The sequence below is a fragment of the Schistocerca americana genome, chromosome 1, assembly GCF_021461395.2.
Source record: "Schistocerca americana isolate TAMUIC-IGC-003095 chromosome 1, iqSchAmer2.1, whole genome shotgun sequence".
Lineage (NCBI taxonomy): Eukaryota > Metazoa > Arthropoda > Insecta > Orthoptera > Acrididae > Schistocerca > Schistocerca americana.
The window spans coordinates 1032882207-1032901341 of NC_060119.1; the positions used below are offsets into that span (position 1 = coordinate 1032882207).

At 41.6% G+C, this 19135-nt stretch overlaps 1 protein-coding gene and 1 pseudogene across 3 annotated transcripts in view; both read left to right on the top strand.

The window, feature by feature from the left end:
* Positions 1 to 19135, top strand: part of LOC124549186 (skin secretory protein xP2-like) — a 573354-nt gene that overhangs the window by 136856 nt on the left and 417363 nt on the right. For 2 of the 3 annotated variants that reach the window (XM_047125224.1, XM_047125231.1), the window contains exon 2: positions 9892 to 10001. The gene's annotated coding sequence lies outside the window, so the exon portion shown is untranslated. The remainder of the gene's footprint in view (positions 1 to 9891; positions 10002 to 19135) is intronic. The other variant, XM_047125225.1, reaches the window with a different exon arrangement.
* Positions 8889 to 9006, top strand: LOC124556072 (annotated as a pseudogene).

Consider the following 19135-nt stretch of genomic DNA (forward strand, 5'->3'; position numbering starts at 1 on the left):
CATCTGAATTCCGGACTGAGGTAGACATCATCGAGACTCGTTTCTTCTAGGACACACAAAGAAGTGTTTGGTTCGATATGCAAGAATACCACCACAGTACGTATCTGCTTCACTACATTCAGATTTTCTCATGCAGTTTTATTTTGCTGCTGAGTATAGTTAACCACACCTTTATACCATTGCAGTTCTTATGTGAGCTAAATGACATTCATTTGTGAAGATCCTTTCACGGTGCTGCAACTTGCGTAATTTGTTGCTAAAATCGAGAAAAATGTTTCGTAAAACAGAAGAGAGTTTCGAGGAAGTAATCTAGTGTATACCTCCATATAAAATAATAAGTTGTGATGAATCAATTGTTACATCAAGTGTGTGTTCCCCTTGCTGGGATGCCGTGACTTAAGAAACACTCCACGCAATATTTATAAACGCTGTTTCGTGACAAAAATTACTTGAGAGGTTAATTACAAGTACGAATAGTGGAAACGTTTAGCAGGCATCATTTTTTCCATGAATTTACGATTGAAAGCGGGTCTATGAGAGAGAGGCTGAGTAGTAGTTCAGTGTTTGTCCACGGGCTGAGCAGCAGTTACGTCTCTGATTTACCGTGAGAGCAGACTACAGGTGAAGTCGACGGCTAATGACAGATACATTCGCAGGCTCTAACAAATTGTCTAGACAAAGTGCAAACACCGTGGGTGCCATCAGTCATGCAAGATCCGCCTGAGTTGTTTGCAAAAGTCTTGTTGACTGTGGAAGTTCTTTCAAGAGGTCATTAATGCGTGTGTACGAGCCAGCTATTGCGAAGACAGTGCTCTGGCATGCTCGTATCTGTACCAACATTCATATAGTAGTTCGTCGCTGATGACTAATAGTCGACGGCTTTTCTGAGCTGTTCGAACTAAACAAAATAAATGACAGTTCAAGTAAATAAAACGTAAAAAATCTGTCCCAAATACCATCCTTTTTTCCCAAGGGTGTTAGTTTTTCATGCCATAAGAGAGCACGATACTTACATTCCAGTTACCACAATCTGACGTAGCTGACTGCTTGAAGCAGAAATGTTATCAATCAGGTTTACGCGTTTTATATTTCTCCAATTTTGGCTGGTCCACTAAACTGGTTGCAAAGACGCATAGATGAGAGTACGCTGCGCGGGTTGCATAATCAGCGCCTCTGGGGTGAGCATGTTGGGAACCGCCACATTCGCTTTCGGCGGAATATGTTTGCTTCTCTGTCCAGAAGACTTTGCTATTAATTACATGAAATGTATTCGCAATTGTGAATATGGACTACCATCAGCTGTACAATGGAATGACTATGAAAATTTGTGCCGTACCGGAACTCCGTGCCAGATTTACTGGTTATCGCGAGCAGTCGCCTTACCATTTGGCTATCCGAGCTCGAAAGTCGCTTGTCCGGTGTTGGCTGATAAGTATGATACCACAGTGCCTTTGTTATTCCGAATTACGATGTACTGTTCCTTTGGATATCACTGCAATATCCTATCGCATTGCTATTAACCGTTGTCAGTATGCGCTCCGCAGCAAAGAGGGAGGGTTCGACTCACGTACTGCGAAAGAAGACAGAGATCTGCTCTTTCTGCTGCATTACTGTTTCTTCTGTTTGCAGCACCAAGCACAAATACTCGGAAATAAATCAGTAATATGCAGTCTACAAGTCACATCTAAGGAATCCAAGGATCTCTTAAATGCTAATCTTTTTAGATCACGCTTGGCACTGGACATTGTCAGGACAATTTGTTAGAACTTGTCTTTGGATTTAATTTGACTTTTGAAACGTCACTTATTTTTACCGAGCGGTTCTAGGCGCTTCAGTCTGGAACCGCGCGACCGCTACGGTCGCAGGTTCGAATCCTGCCTCGGGCATGGATGTGTGTGATATCCTTGGGTTGGTTAGGTTTAAGTAGTTCTAAGTTCTAGGGGACTGGTGACCTCAGATGTTAAGTCCCATAGTGCTCAGAGCCATTTGAACCATTTTTGAACTTATTTTGACATCACTTGTTTAAAGAAAACCAGAATAAAGCCAAAACGGCAAACAAGTTAAAACATTGCTTGTCTCTTGGACCACTCTGTTTTCAGTAATGATGCCGTATGCGTAATTACAACCAAACTACTGTGACAGTGCTGTACGGAGAATAGCTACAATTCGTGAAACTGTAATAATAATTTATTATTATTATTATTTCTTTCTTGTCTCAGACGTTATGTCTGGTTAAAAATGGAAGGTGACGCGGACCTTGATCAAGCGTGACTTCCTTTTAACTGTACGGTATATGTTATATTGCATTTAGGAACTTTCAGGTAATTGAACAAGTGTCAATAATTACAGATTTCTGTAGTTGTATATATAAGTTTGGATGTAGCTGTATTGCATTGATGTACTGGTGGATATTGTGTGGTATGACTCCTGTAGTTGATAGTATAATTGGTATAATGTCAACTTTATCCTGGTGCCACATGTCCTTGACTTCCTCAGCCAGTTGGATGTATTTTTCAATTTTTTCTCCCGTTTTCTTTTGTATATTTGTTGTATTGGGTATGGATATTTCGATTAGTTGTGTTAATTTTTTCTTTTTATTGGTGAGTATGATGTCAGGTTCGTTATGTGGTGTTGTTTTGTGTGTTATAATGGTTCTGTACCAGTATAATTGGTATTCATCGTTCTCCAGTACATTTTGTGGTGCATACTTGTATGTGGGAACATGTTGTTTTATAAGTTTATGTTGTAAGGCAAGCTGTTGATGTATTATTTTTGCTACATTGTCATGTCTTCTGGGGTATTCTGTATTTACTAGTATTGTACATCTGTTTGTGATGTAATCTACTGTTTCTATTTGTTGTTTGCCAAGTCTGCATTTATCTGTTGTGGTATTGGGATCTTTAATAATATGCTTGCTGTAATATCTGGTGTTTATTGTTTGATCCTGTATTGCAATCATGAATCCTTCCGTCTCACTGTATATATTGCTTTTTCTTAGCCATGTGTTGGATGCGTCTTGATCGATGTGTGGCTGTGTTAGATGATATGGGTGTTTTCTTTTTCCAATTTACTTTCTTCGTATCTGTTGTTGTTATGTGATCTAAAGGATTGTAGAAGTGGTTATGAAATTTCAGTGGTGTAGCCGATGTATTTACATGAGTGATTGCTTTGTGTATTTTGCTAGTTTCTGCTCGTTCTATGAAGAATTTTCTTAAATTGTCTACCTGTCCATAATGTAGGTTTTTTTATGTCGATAAATCCCCTTCCTCCTTCCTTTCTGCTTAATGTGAATCTTTCTGTTGCTGAATGTATGTGATGTATCCTATATTTGTGGCATTGTGATCGTGTAAGTGTATTGAGTGCTTCTAGGTCTGTGTTACTCCATTTCACTACTCCAAATGAGTAGGTCAATATTGGTATAGCATAAGTATTTATTGCTTTTGTCTTGTTTCTTGTTGTCAATTCTGTTTTCAGTATTTTTGTTAGTCTTTGTCTATATTTTTCTTTTAGTTCTTCTTTAATATTTGTATTATCTATTCCTATTTTTTGTATGTATCCTAGATATTTATAGGCATCTGTTTTTTCCATCGCTTCTATGCAGTCGCTGTGGTTATCCAATATGTAATCTTCTTGTTTAGTGTGTTTTCCCTTGACTATGCTATTTTTCTTACATTTGTCTGCTCCAAAAGCCATATTTATATCATTGCTGAATACTTCTGTTATCTTTAGTAATTGGTTGAGTTGTTGATTGGTTGCTGCCAGTAGTTTTAGATCATCCATGTATAGCAGATGTGTGATTTTGTGTGGGTATGTTCCAGTAATATTGTATCCATAATTTGTATTATTTAGCATGTTGGAAAGTGGGTTCAGAGCAAGGCAGAACCAGAAAGGACTTAATGAGTCTCCTTGGTATATTCCACGCTTAATCTGTGTTGGCTGTGATGTGATATTATTTGAATTTGTTTGGTATTAAGTGTGGTTTTCCAATTTTTCATTACTATGTTTAGGAACTGTATCAATTTAGGATCTACTTTGTATATTTCCAATATTTGTAGTAACCATGAGTGGGGTACACTATCAAAAGCTTTTTGGTAATCAATGTATGCATAGTGTAGCGACCTTTGTTTAGTTTTAGCTTGATATGTCACCTCTGCATCTATTACCAGTTGCTCTTTACATCTTCGTGCTCCTTTGCAACAGCCTTTTTGTTCTTCATTTATAATTTTGTTCTGTGTTGTATGTGTCATTAATTTCTGTGTAATGACTGAAGTTAATATTTTGTATATTGTTGGTAGGCATGTTATGGGGCGATATTTAGCTGGATTTGCTGTGTCTGCTTGATCTTTAGGTTTCAGATAAGTTATTCTATGTGTAAGTGTATCAGGGAATGTGTATGGGTCTGCAATGTAACTGTTAAATAATTTAGATGTGAATGTGTTGAGGTGAACTTCTTTAGCCAGAAATTTGCTATTTTATCTTTCCCAGGAGCTTTCCAATTGTGAGTAGAATTAATTGCTTGGGTGACTTCATGTTGCAAAATTATCAATTCAGGCATTTGTGGTATCATCTTGTATGTATCTGTTTCTGCTTGTATCCACCGTGCATGCCTGTTATGTTGTACCGGGTTTGACCATGTGTTGCTCCAGAAGTTGTTATTATTATTATTATTATTATTATTATTATTAGTATAACAATAATAAGTCATTGCAACGAGGAGATAATGGCAGTATACATTGAAAGAGGAAGGAATAGGCGATAGGTGCACAACGTGTGGGGATCATTAGAAGATGGTGTCACAGTTTGTATCTTGATATAAAACATTGCAACCTATGGAATGTTTTCTAACCGTGATGAGGTGGCCATAATAAGCCACGACAAGTACCTGACAGCAGAATCAGTTACTGAAAGACTTCTCTGCATAGTAGTGGAACGATCCTATCACTGTTGCTGAAAACGAAAAGTTAAAAATTTGCTGGAATCGCAACACCATAATCAGTGAAACTATCCGCTGTAATTGACTTGACGGAAGTGGTGAATAAAGCTGACCAAGTCACTCAGTGCCCAAAATGTGCAAACCACCTGTAATGAGGTGGCCTAATGCAGGGTTCTGACAGATGAGGTAGAACCCATGTTGAAACAGAAGTCTGCGCATGTCGTCTCTGAGCTAATATCGAACGAAGGAGTTACCCGAAAACTGTTTGTTGAGAACTCACGGGACCTAAAACCTACATCCTGCGCTCTGTTGGAAACTGCAGAAGGCACTTCTACTGAGCACCTGAAAGATACTCTTGAGTACTTTAACAACATAGTTAACTTAATAACAACTTGTTATTTAAACTGTTATTATATAGATACCATGTACAGAAGTGTGAGTCAACAAATTTTATTATTATTATTATTATTAATAATATTTTATCTATCTGCTGGGAAGATTCAACATTGAGCGTAACGGATATTATACCACTACAAAATGATATTAAAGAAATCTCGCACTATACTTTCCTTTTTTTCTTTTCTGTATAATTACCGTTTTCAGTGTGTTGTATTTCTATAGTTCTTTAAATCCTGCTACAGTTATTTTGTGATACGTAATTACGTCAGTACTATTTGGTCATAATGAGAACCAAAGCGGAGTTTAAAATGTGCAGAAATTACGTGGCTCGAGAAAATTGAAAAGGTCGGTGAGTAGCTTCAGAGCGTTAGTCATTCTGTGTCCTGAGCCCCGCACACATTCACCTCTTGCGCAGCGAGCTGTTGAAACAGGCAGCGACGAACAAAAAGGCTGCGAGCATTTCTCGCGACCATTGCGCACGAAAGCCGTAAAAAAGTGCGAGCGCTTTGAAAAAGTCTCCGTATTATAGTGGCGCGTGGAGGTGCCTGGCTGACATTTACACACACAGTACCGGCATGGGAAGAACCGTGGAGAGGAGGGGAAGGGGGGGTGAAATGGGGGGCTGTTTGTCGACAACGTCTTCACGTTGTGCTCATGTGAGTTCGTCATTTTTAATCAATTAACCTATGAGTGATGAATGAGAAATATGCGACTTGCAAGTCGATAGGGACACATTCAAACCATCCTGGGTGGTTCCCACGGCGTAACCCTGTACTGAAAGTTCTAGAAACCTGGACCATCTTCCCTCTAAGACTACTTCATTGATTAAAATAATCCCGTGATTCCCGTTTTGCCCAACTGCAACATCAGTGTCGTTAATATCTGCGCCTGTGTAGAACAACAATAGAGTAAAACTGGATAATAAATAATACCCAGAAAGTGAAAACAGATGCAACAATAGCGACTAACCATCGCTGACACGTATGTGTGACCAAGATGGTTGTTTCAACGGGTCACACATAGTTTATTAGATGTTCAAAACAGATGGTACACACAACACAAACTGTTTCTGTATAAAACTATAGTATCAACAAATTTATTAGTCATTCTATGAAAAATGAAGGTTTTGTTACGTCTGTGAGCACGCTGTTCCTTTGTTTTATGGCAAATCAACAGAGCTCCATCATAGACCTTCGCTGTATGTAGTGTCATATTTAGGTCTATCTATTTTTTATTTACATAATAATACTTCAATGTAAATTATTCATATTTTAAGTCGGTAACCATGGAATGAACCTTGTGTAGAAACTGAGAAATATGTGGCCCATTTGATGTATTTTTAACGTCCTACCTTCTCCCTCATAGGATATTTCCGTCCGCGTATGACGTAATTCTTTTGCATTATTTGCGCCCTTCGCCAGCCTAAAATCAATTGCAGTTCTTCAGACGAAAACTGCTTTGTAAAAAATAACCTAAATTTTAACTTGATAAAAGTTAGACCTGAATTAACATAACACACACTTTCCCACAACGTAAAATTGCTCGAAGTTATCTGTCCGTTTCCATACAGGTATTCCTACTTGTATTTACTTCATCATTTGCCCTCCCCGTGGTCCAAGTTTTTGAATTGAGTTTTCCCTTTTGCGAATTAACCCCACTTTGCTAACGTATTGTACATCGGACGTAATAAATTTCGTGGACCATGTCTGCCATTAACTATCCCACTAGGCCGGACGTGAGAGTACTGCTAGTCCTGATTCTCTCTCTCTCTCTCTCTCTCTCTCTCTCTCTCTCTCTCTCACACACACACACACACACACATACATAGTAAGTTCACAAAAGTACATGTATCAGACTGGAACAACCGAAATAAAATGTTCAAACGTACCTATGTTCTGTATTTTAATTTAAAAAAATCTACCTGTTACCAAGTGTTCGTCTAAAATTGTGAGCCATATGTTTGTGACTATTACAGCGCCATCTATCACAAAGCGAAAAAGTGGTCCAACTGAAACATTCATATTTCTTTCCGTACCACACGAATATGTAATAAAAAATTGGGGCTCCTATTTAAAAAAAAACGCAGTTGATATCCGTTTGACCTATGGCGGCGCCATCTAGCGGGCCAACCATAGCGTCATCTGGTTTCCCCCTTCCAACTAGACGAGTTTCGTTCGTTGTAGTTTTTTCGTTTGATGCTTATTTCATGAGATATTTGGCCCGGTCACTATCAATGGACCACGCTGTATATATAAAAGCCGTCAAATTAACCCGACTCCGATAACCACTTCCATTTAAATGACGAAGTATTGTTGTTGATGAAAACAGCGATAAAGATTCATCTATAATTATCGTAATACTGCGTCTAAAGAAAATACAATTTGAGTACCGTAATCCTGTGATCAAATAGAATCGCTTGATTTACATCATAATAACACTGCATGTTTTTTTTATTTTGGCATTTTTCTGGTGAGCTTTGTTTGTCTAAGCCTCTTTCACCCCAGTTCATAACAGTGGTGTGCAATACTTAAGGACGAAAGTAACTTATGCATGATTTGTCACTGCCAAGTAATCACACCTCGATTAAATTTGAACAATACGTACAAAGAACTGTGACAAGAAGGTAATAGTAAGAAATACACAAATGGACGAATAGAAATGACACTTTATTTTAAAAAATTACGCGCAATTCATGGTAGTACTCTGGACATTAGAAAAAGCGAGATATGTTCTTAATTATGGTTTGTGATCACCAAGAACGGCAGTGCATGCTCTGCAACGTGGTCACGTACTGAACGTACCCTTATATGGCGAGAGGTGGAACACGTAATGCCCCCAGAAACACTGTCAAACATGATCGTTTTGGTGGTCCAGGTGGTATGCTGTGGGGAGGCATAATGCTGCATGAGTGTGCTGACCTCAACATATTTGAACGCATTACACTCACTTGCAAAGTTATCGCGGCACTGTACTCGTTGCCCATGTGCGTGTTTTCAGAGGTGCATCCGGCCCTGACTTCATTTTCGTGAACAACAATCCGCTATCACACGTAACAGAGCAGGTGGAGCAGCTCTTGGCATGAGAATATATTCGGCGAATGGACTGGCCTGTCCGTTCTCCGTCTTAAACCCCGTCGAGCACATTTGATATGCGTTGGGGAGACATATAGCAGCACCTCCACATGCACCAATGACTATTCAGCAGTTGTCAACCGCGCTGGTGGAGAAATGAAATGCTCTACTGCAAGAACTCATCAGTCTTGTAGCCAGCATGTTAGCACGTTGTAGAGAATTCCCTGCCGTTTGTGGTGATCACACATGTACCACCTTTCGTACTGTCCAAGGGACCATCATGAATCACGGTGAGTTAAGTGTAATTTCTCTACGTCGTCGTGCATATTTCCTTCAGTTACCTTCTTAACTATACTGTAGCAGTTTTCTGTGCATGGTCCAAATTTCAGCGAGCTATGTTGCTTGGCAGAGGCACATCAAGCAAAAATTACTTTCATCTTAAGTTTCACACGCCAGTATATTATAAACACCATCTGCATGCGAAAGTCAGCGGCCTTGCCGCAGTGGTAACACCGGTTCCCGTCAGATCACCGAAGTTGAGCGCTGTCGGGCTGGGCTAGCACTTGGATGGGTGACCATCCGATTTGCCGAGCGCTGTTGGGTAGCGGGATGCACTCAGCCCTTGTGAGGCAAACTGAGGAGCTACTTGGTTAAGAAGTAGCGGCTCCGGTCTCGGAAACTGGCATACGGCCGGGAGAGCGGTGTGCTGACCGCATGCCCCTCCATATCTGCATCCAGTGACACCTGTGGTCTGAGGATGACACGGCGGCCGGTCGGTACCTTTGGGCCTTCATGGCCTGTTCGGGAGGAAGATCTGCATGCGAACGAAAATGGCAAATTGTGAGGGACTATCATTTAGATACGCTGAATTATACATCTAATTGGCCATCAGCTTAAATTAAAATAGTATGAAAGTTAATTTTGATTCATAAGATGCGTACAGTTCTGGCGTAGGCTTTTTTGACGCCATGAGAACTGAATATGGTTTCGTCACTTTGAACAGATACCATAAGCTAAACCCGTTGCTGCTATAAGGTATAAATTCTTTACGTCAAAAGAAAGCTAAATATTCATTACCGACCGTTATTTACTTGTCCCAAAGTCCTTGGAAAAAGATCACTTATTTGTATAATTTCGTTCATAAAGTTATTTGGATACTGCATAATTGGGCTACACGAATGAAATTAAGAGATATTAAAGTTGCGGTTATTCTAAACAAAACAAACCTCATGAATGTTATTAACTATTTCGTGGATTTAAAACATTTTACTTTGGTTGATGTATTCGCTGCGTTGATCATACTGAAATTGCAAGCTTCTGTATGAAGCGTGAATCAGTATTAAAGTTGAGAACTGTATCCCAGACTACCAGAGAGGAGCGTCTAGATTTATGCTCCCATAGCTGTAACTTGTGATGAATATTTCACCCATTCCTGTTTATATATTTGCTGTATTAGAAAAAATATAATAATGTCGTCTCATTTTTCAGGGCCCTTCCGAAGATTGATTTGCAATGAGGCATCAATCAAAAGTTCATTGAAATGCTGAATAGCCATCTGCTGAATTCCGAGAAGAGACGTCACGTATTCATTAACGTAGGTAAGTGGCACTTTGAAGGAGTCGTAAATGCACTAATAAGATCATAACAATGTTCAGAACCAAATGGAGAGCATAGCCAGCAACATTTACGAACAGCAGTATTTTCTGACTACACATGCGCTTCTGAACAGACTCGAAATGGAAATCTCAGACAGGACAGTGCAAGAGACACTGAATAGCGTTCTAGATGAGTTTCATTCATCCACTCATTTATCAGTCTTTCCCACTCTACAAGCTGATACTTACGACTGAACAGCTCGTAAGGTGCTGCATAATCTAATTAATGACTCGAATATATGTTAACAGTTACTCTCAGAGACATTTCTTCATTCATATACACTATAAGAGCTGTGGCCCCAGATCTTGCGTATTCGCACTCTGGCAGACGATTGGAGCATCTTAAAGACTGGACGTTTCTGGTGCAAACGAAATTTCTAAATGTTAGCTGCAGTTGTAGTTTTAAAATCACAGTTGCCGCAATGTGCGCAGTTTCATTTTAAACAGTGACAGCAATAGTCGTTTTAGTTATTAGTTGTCTGTACAAACAAGCTTGACCATAGTCAAGTGAGGAGAACAACCGCCATCAGAATGAGATACTTAAATGATGTACGATCTCTTCAGTGCGGATACACATCAGGCTCGAACTCTTACGGGAATCAGCGAAATGCCGCGAGTAGTGAGGGTAATGGGCAAGGGACACTACGCTCGTAGCGTGTGAATAGGTTGAGAATTTAGGTGTGACGGGAGGCGAGCTAGGTTAGTCTGTGCAGTAGCGATGACCGCTGTGTCCAGATGGCGCAGTGGCCAGCGCATCTGCCTGGTAAGCAGGAGACCCGGGTTTTAATCCCCATCCAGTATAAATTTTCAACCTTCCCAACTGATCTAATCAATGCCCACTCGCAGCCAATGTCTGTAATTCCTTTATGTCGTAAACTTAAATGGGTTGAGCCGAGCGGTCTAAGGCGCTGCAGTCATGGACTGTGCGGCTTGTCCCGGCGGAGGTTAGAGTCCTCCCTCGGGCATGGGTGTGTGTGTGTGTGTGTGTGTGTGTGTGTGTGTGTGTGTGTGTGTGTTTGTGCTTAGGATAATTTAGCTTAAGTAGTGTGTAAGCTTAGGGACTGATGACCTTAGCAGTTAAGTCCCATAAGATTTCACACACATTTTTAACTTTATAGGGTTGGTCTTGTTCGGTATACACAACAGTGGACTGGATTACTGCATACTGAGAAAGCTTCGAAATTAATTTTGCTTGTTAAAATAGACGCAGTTCTTCTTGTTGAGCAGCAGTGGAGAAATGGGAAGGTTATCTTATTAGCATAGGCGACAGTCAAACGATAACGGGGCGTGTAGGCAAAAAGTAAGTAAACATTATTATTTCAGAAGCTATTGTCATAACTTCTAGCACATTTATCCTACTGTGAGACAAGACGTCAATGCTTTCATGAGGAAATGTTTGTGATTGCCTACGGAACCGTGGTTCTACCCTGGGTTGCACTACTTCGTCCGAAGCAAACCGACGACTCCAAAAATATGGAAATAGCTTCGGAAGAGATCAAAGACGTATGGAGGATATGTAACGCTTTCGCAGCGAAATGTCTGCAGCGTAGTCGAAACAACCTTGGCAACATGTGGGTACGCATTATCTTGCAACAGCATGATGCCGTTCATCAACCAGGTGCTCATTGACTTTCTGAAGGACAGCGCCACAAGTAATGTACAGCGGTGCAGGGACACTACAAAAAATTAGGTGCACCATAAAGTCCAAACGCATGGGAATGTTGCAGGATAATATTCACCCGACTGTAGAAGTTTCGCTGGAAAGCCCTTACACATCCTCAATACAGTGTCGATCTCTCCCCCATGCGATTTCCATTTTTTTGGAATCTTAAAGAAAGACATTCGTGGTCATCGATTTGATTCGGACGAAGAGGAACACGCCAGGGCACAATCATGGTTCCGCAGGCACCAGCAACCATTTTTCCATGAAAGCACTGACCGTATTGTTCCACAGTGGGATAAATAATACACAGTTTACTTACTTTTCTCCATCGGTCTCGTTTTCTTTTGAGTACCCCTTATATATGACAAAGAATTGAGAATTGTGCTTGAGTGTCTCCCAAGGAAATTGAACGAAGAGTATCACTTGTTAACGAGCTCGGTGGCTCGTTCTCGACTGTCTAGCCCCTCACCCCCCCAATACAGGAAGTCAGAAAAGGGCGTGGTGGACATTTGTCTCGTTGACAGCTCTCCTATCACAGATGCGAAGCAATTAGGGAAAGAGGTAGAAACCTAGATCTAGATGCCTGGGGACAGTTTTAGAACCATCATCTCCAGAACAGCGTAATTTCTTAATGACTGTGCGACGTTGCTCGTTTCATGACTTCGGTTGTTTCTTTAAATAATTTTAGGCACATTATGGATCTCAGATCAGTTTCAGATTAATAACCCAATTTTTTTCATTATGTTGTCACCTTTAACAACATTTATTCATTGGAGGATCGTTTAGTAAATAATACTCCACATTTTTTTCTCAGAACATAGTTATTCTTGAGAGTTACAATTCGGTGATGATGTAAGTCAACATTTCATGTACATGTACTGTTCTTCTACATACATAGTCTACGTCACGTTCTAGAACTAAACGCCAGCGTTACAAAGAGCATGTATTCCCTGTTTGTAAAAGCTCTTGTTCTATGCTCGTAGCCATATTTTCACTGCATGAGTTACGCTCTCATAATCTTCAAATTGTCACGTAGTCGTCCAGACGGATAGAAATCAGAGAGTGCCAGGTCTGGGCTATATGTCGGATGACACAGTGGTGTCCAACCTAATTTCGCCATGTACTTGTAAGTTCTGTGGTGTCACTTCTTTTAGACTCGAAGTGATGAACCAGGTTCCGTCACGTGTATCAATTCATGACAGAAATACCTCTCCATTGGCCTCAAACTGCTCCAATAGTTAAGATGAAGTGGCTTTTCTTTGAATATCTCAGTGTCTCGTGAGCATTCGTGTAATCAATCTTGAGCACACCTTTGATTATGAAACTTCCTGGCAGATTAAAACTGTGTGCCGGACCGAGACTCGAACTGTGGACCTTTGCCTTTCGCGGGCAAGTGCTCTACCAACTGAGCTACCCAAGCACGACTCACGCCCCGTCCTCACAGCTTTACTTCCGCCAGTACCTCGTCTCCTATCTTCCGAACTTTACAGAAGCTCTCCTGCGAACCTTGCAGAACTAGCACTCCTGAAAGAGAGGATGTTATTATTGATTATGATAGTCTGTCATTGCACTAGCGCTTCCAACCGTCACTGATAGGTGTAGAACCTTAAGGCGAGTTGTATTGATCCGGTCTGCGCGAATAATGGTAAAAGCACGGTTTGTCGTGTCTGGAGCAGTGGCTGTGACAGGACGCCTCAAACGTGGTCGAGCATGGAGCTCATTTTCTGCAATTTCTGGCGTATTATGTCTCCTTATTGATCGCCCAACAGTTTTATTAACTGCATCGTTACAGTACTCTGTACACAAACGTTTGTAGATGTTCACTACTGTTACTTTCGTCGTAACCGAGAATTCAATTACAGCACTTTCCTTGTGACGAACGTCTTGCGTAGACGCCATTTTGCTGGTTCACCGCGGCTCTGACACCTGTCGAACCTGTTCGAAACTTCGCGCATCAAATTTGAACCACTTAAAAGTACGTTTTCCTGTGTAATACTAACGACTGCAAAATTTTATTGGTCCATCATTTACTGAACGAGCCTAGTACATGAGAACATTAAATAATGAAAGCACTAGTATCAAATTTGTTTTACGATCTAAAAATTTATTCTTGAATAAATAAATTGTACACAAATGCGCATGCACCCTTTTGCTACCTAATTCTTCCGTCTTTCCGACAGATTATTTTAGCTGAAGTTGTGACAGGCTTGTTGATTAGGATTTAGCGTCCAATTGATGATGTAATTAGAGTTGCAGCCCAAGTTCGCATAGGGGAAGGACACTGGTTATGTCCTTGTAATCAAAGGTACCGTCCTGGTATTTGCCTCAATCGATTTTTGGAAGCTACGGGAAGCGCACTTGCGATAGACTGGATGAGGATTTGAAACGCACTCGTCCCGAATGCAAGTCAAGAGTCTGATCGGTGCAGTTGTGATCTGAGGATGGAATCAGAATCCGAAAAGTGGTTAGTAAATAATAAAAAGTTGCAGTAAGACATCCTCAAAGAAAGCTTTTTCTTTTTTCTTTTTTTTATCACGACACACAGCTTCTTTTCAAGGAACAGATTTATTTTCTTTAGATTTTAGTTTCTACAGAAATACTGTTTTCTTCTTGTTGAAATTGTAATACAGTGTTACAAATGTTTGAATTTAGGTGTCTAGTCCTAAAATATTGTACTGAAACCTAAAGGTAGTTAATAATGTTGTAAGGAGGTAAAAGTCACTTTAATTCCACAGGAGATACATTATCGGTATTTTTTAAATACAAAAATTAATTCAAACATATTTAGATATATTAATGTAATAGAAATGAGGATGTGCAGCAATAAGAGGGAAATTACAGAGAAGATATCTCAAGTCAAACTAGTTTCAAACAACATTAACTCCGTGTAATGGTCAGAGAAAATCCAGAAGTTAGAGCTAGAATGCTCCTGCACTTCCGATGATCTAACTGACTCAATTCCATTAATTACAGAGGGAGATGGACTACGAAACATAATTCACCTTGGCTTTTTTCATAATACAAGTCATTGCCAAATATGGAAAAAGCGGTAAGTGGTAGGAGATATTGTAGGATCAACCGAGAATTGATCGTTTTGATGGTCCAGGTGTTATATTATAGGATATTCGGCAAATGGACTGGCCTATCCCGTTCCCCCGACTTTAGTCCCATCGGGCACGTGTGTGGTGCGTTGGGGAGACGTATTTCCGAGCTCCACTTGCACCAACGTCCATCCAACAGCTGTTAACGAGCTGGTTGAGGAATGGAACTCCCCACGACAAGAACTCCTTACCAACCTTGTGACCAACCAGGGGGCACATTGCAGTGTACGCATAACCGTCCATGGTGCTCACACACACTATTAAGAACCATGTGCAGTCGTTTGTAATGTGCAGGGGAGCGTCATGAAGCGCGGTGACTTCAGTGTAATCACTGTCTTTGAATAAGAGAGTCAGTTCTGTTCGTCTCATTGCCTATTTCTTTTAGTTACCTTGTGTATCATACTGCAGCAGCTCTGTCTGTATATGGTCCATGTTTCATTGAGCTGTGTTACTAGGCAGTGACATATCATGCGAAAGTTAGTTTCGTCATTAAGTTTTTCGCACCAGTTTATTATAAACACCATTTGCTTGCGAATAGAATCGGCAAATTGTAAGAGATCCCGAAAGTCATTTAGGTATATTGCATTATACGTCTAACTGGCCATCAGCTTAAATTTAAAAAAATAATTTGATTCATAAGATGCATATAATTCTGACTCAGGCTTGTCTGACACCATGAGAGCCTCCGAGAATCAATTATTCGTAGTTTATTACCCTGTGGCATGGCGAGAGGAGAGGAGGTGGGAGACATGGACAGCGACACAGATAAATCGATGAAGCGGTTTTTTTTTTCCTTTTTCTCCCTCAGTCTTTTTGGTTGCTTGATGCGACCCGACCCTAATTCATCTCCTGAGCCAAGATCTTCACCACAAGGTAGTTTTTACACCCTACTTCAATTACTAGTTAGATCTTTCTACAGCAACACATCTCAAACCGATTCGCTTCTTTTTCAGTTTTCCCACAGTCCTTGATTCACTACCATACAATCTTCTGCACCAAACGAATATTCTCAGAAATTCATTCCTCAGACTTGTTCGATACTAGTGGATTTCTTTTGCCCAAGAATGCTCTTTGCCTGTACTAATCTGCTTTAAAGTCTCTTTTGGTTCGTCCGTTAGCAGAAGGTACCTGAATTCCTTCACGTCTACATTTTGGTTCTTAATTTTAAAGTTAAGTTTATCGCTAGTCCCATTTCTGCTACTCTTCCTTACTTTTAGTTTTCTTCGGTTCACTCTGTTTCTAGTGTGTGCTCATTACGAATTTCATTCCATTTAACAGGTCCTGCAGTTCTTCCTCATTTTCACTCAAGACAGCAATGTCATCAACGAATCTACTTAGCAGCTTAAATAAAGAAGCGGCAGGTTTCAGCTATTGGCAATAACGACCGGAGGAATGGCGACTTGCTGGTCACATGTCCTACGATCACAAGTATCTCCTCGCACTGCCTTGTAGGCAGCTGTCAGCCAATCGGAACTGGCCTAAGGCCTAATTCGAGACTGGCGTTTACATTTTGTTTCTTCGATGTGTAGATTGAACAGTAGATGCGAAAGGCTGCAGCCCCGTCTTACACCTACACGAGTCTCTTGTAGAAGACGTACGAGTAAATTGACCTTGAACAATTACAGGAGCGTAGACTGAAGCGGCATTGGGAATGGGGAAACATCATTGCCCAGTGAGAGCATGGGAATGACAGCGGCAACCACAGCGAAGGAAGGAAGGAAGAAAGAAAGAAGAAGAAGAGCGGAGACTGCCCTGAACAACGCTATTAATAATAGAGGGAAAGAAATATATGTTCGTATAAGCCACTTATAATATATCTGATATCAATACCACGTAGGCGCGCCATAAAAAGAAATCGGATAAAAACTGCGTGTACCAGGGGTTGTCCTGGTGAGAATGCGGGTTTGATCATATAGTGAACAGTTTACGAACGTTAATTGCTGTTACAGGACTGGAATTTTCGGCAAAAAAATAACGCGGGTAGACTGAAACATTGCGTAGTCCATCTATGAATGTTATTGGTTGACCGTGCCAATATACGGAACTGAGATATGGCTACTGAGGGTAGAGGAAGAAAGATGAATGGAAGCATTTGAGATGTGGATTCAGAGGCTCCCTGCCGCCGTTGGATAAGCAGCTGCAGCAGCAAGTCGTATACTCCTAGCTCACTCATTTGTTACATAGTGTAATTCTTAATTTCTTTGCGTGTTTTTGGTACTTGCATTGTTTAATTCATAAATTTCGGGCGTGTTATAGTATTTGGGAGTTGTAGCATCGCGTTTTAGTACCTGAATAGTGTAAAATCGCGTAGTCTCCTTCCGCCGCCGAGCAGTGTGTCAGCAGTGCGCAAGTAGCACCATTACTGCATTTACTAGGCAATCTTGTATTTTAATAACCGTTTAAATTTTGTGTCGATTTGTTTGCGCTCTCTGTAGATTAGTTCAGACGTTCTTTGCACAACAGCTTTTAGCATGGATAGGGACTGCAACTGCTGTGTTCGGATGCAGGCTGAGTTGGCATCCCTTCGAGCCCAGCTTCAGGCAGTGTTGGCTTCGGTCACACAGCTTGAGGCTGTTGCCAATGGGCCTCACTGTGGGGGTCCGGATGGGGGTTTGTCGGGGACGGCCAGCTCGTCCCACGCATCCCCTGATCGGACTACGACTGTGGTTGCCTGGGATACTGCCCGCATTGAGGCTGATCCCTCACCTGTGGTAGAGTGGGAGATCGTCTCAAGGTGTGGCAGGGGGCGAAAGACATTCCGGAGGGCTGAACGGAAGGCCTCTCCAGTTTGTCTGACGAACCGGTTTCAGGCTCTGTCTCAGGCTGATACTGACCTTCGGCCTGACATGGCTGCTTGTCCTGTTCCAGAGGTTGCCCCTCAGTCTGCAAGATCCGAGCGGTCGCAGAGGGTGGGCTTACTGGTAGTTGGGAGCTCCAGCGTCAGGCGCGTAATAGGGCCCCTTAGGGATATGGCAGCAAGAGAGGGGAAGAAAACCAATGTGCACTCCGTGTGCATACCGGGGGGAATCATTCCAGATGTGGAAAGGGTCCTTCCGGATGCCATGAAGGGTACAGGGTGCACCCATCTGCAGGTGGTCGCTCATGTCGGCACCAATGATGTGTGTCGCTATGGATCGGAGGAAATCCTCTCTGGCTTCCGGCGGCTATCTGATTTGGTGAAGACTGCCAGTCTCGCTAGCGGGATGAAAGCAGAGCTCACCATCTGCAGCATCGTCGACAGGACTGACTGCGGACCTTTGGTACAGAGCTCCGTGGAGGGTCTGAATCAGAGGCTGAGACGGTTCTACGACCGTGTGGCCTGCAGATTCCTCGACTTGCGCCATAGGGTGGTGGGGTTTCCGGTTCCGCTGGATAGGTGAGGAGTCCACTACACGCAACAAGCGGCTACACGGGTAGCAGGGGTTGTGTGGCTTGGGCTGCGCGGTTTTTTAGGTTAGATGGCCTTGGGCAAGTACAGAAAGGGCAACAGCCTCAACGGGTGCGGGGCAAAGTCAGGACATGCGGGGACCAAGCAGCAATCGGTATTGTAATTGTAAACTGTCGAAGCTGCGTTGGTAAAGTACCGGAACTTCAAGCGCTGATAGAAGGCACCGAAGCTGAAATCGTTATAGGTACAGAAAGCTGGCTGAAGCCAGAGATAAATTCTGCCGAAGTTTTTACAAAGGTACAGACGGTGTTTAGAAAGGATAGATTGCATGCAACCGGTGGTGGAGTGTTCGTCGCTGTTAGTAGTAGTTCATCCTGTAGTGAAGTAGAAGTGGATAGTTCCTGTGAATTATTATGGGTGGAGGTTACACTCAACAACCGAGCTAGGTTAATAATTGGCTCCTTTTACCGACCTCCCGACTCAGCAGCATTAGTGGCAGAACAACTGAGAGAAAATTTGGAATACATTTCACATAAATTTTCTCAGCATGTTATAGTCTTAGGTGGAGATTTCAATTTACCAGATATAGACTGGGACACTCAGATGATTAGGACGGGTGGTAGGGACAGAGCATCGAGTGACATTATACTGAGTGCACTATCCAAATATTACCTCGAGCAATTAAACAGAGAACCGACTCGTGGAGATAACATCTTGGACCTGCTGATAACAAACAGACCCGAACTTTTCGACTCTGTATGTGCAGAACTGGGAATCAGTGGTCATAAGGTCGTTGCAGCATCCTTGAATATGGAAGTTAATAGGAATATAAAAAAAGGGAGGAAGGTTTATCTGTTTAGCAAGAGTAATAGAAGGCAGATTTCAGACTACCTAACAGATCAAAACGAAAATTTCTGTTCCGACA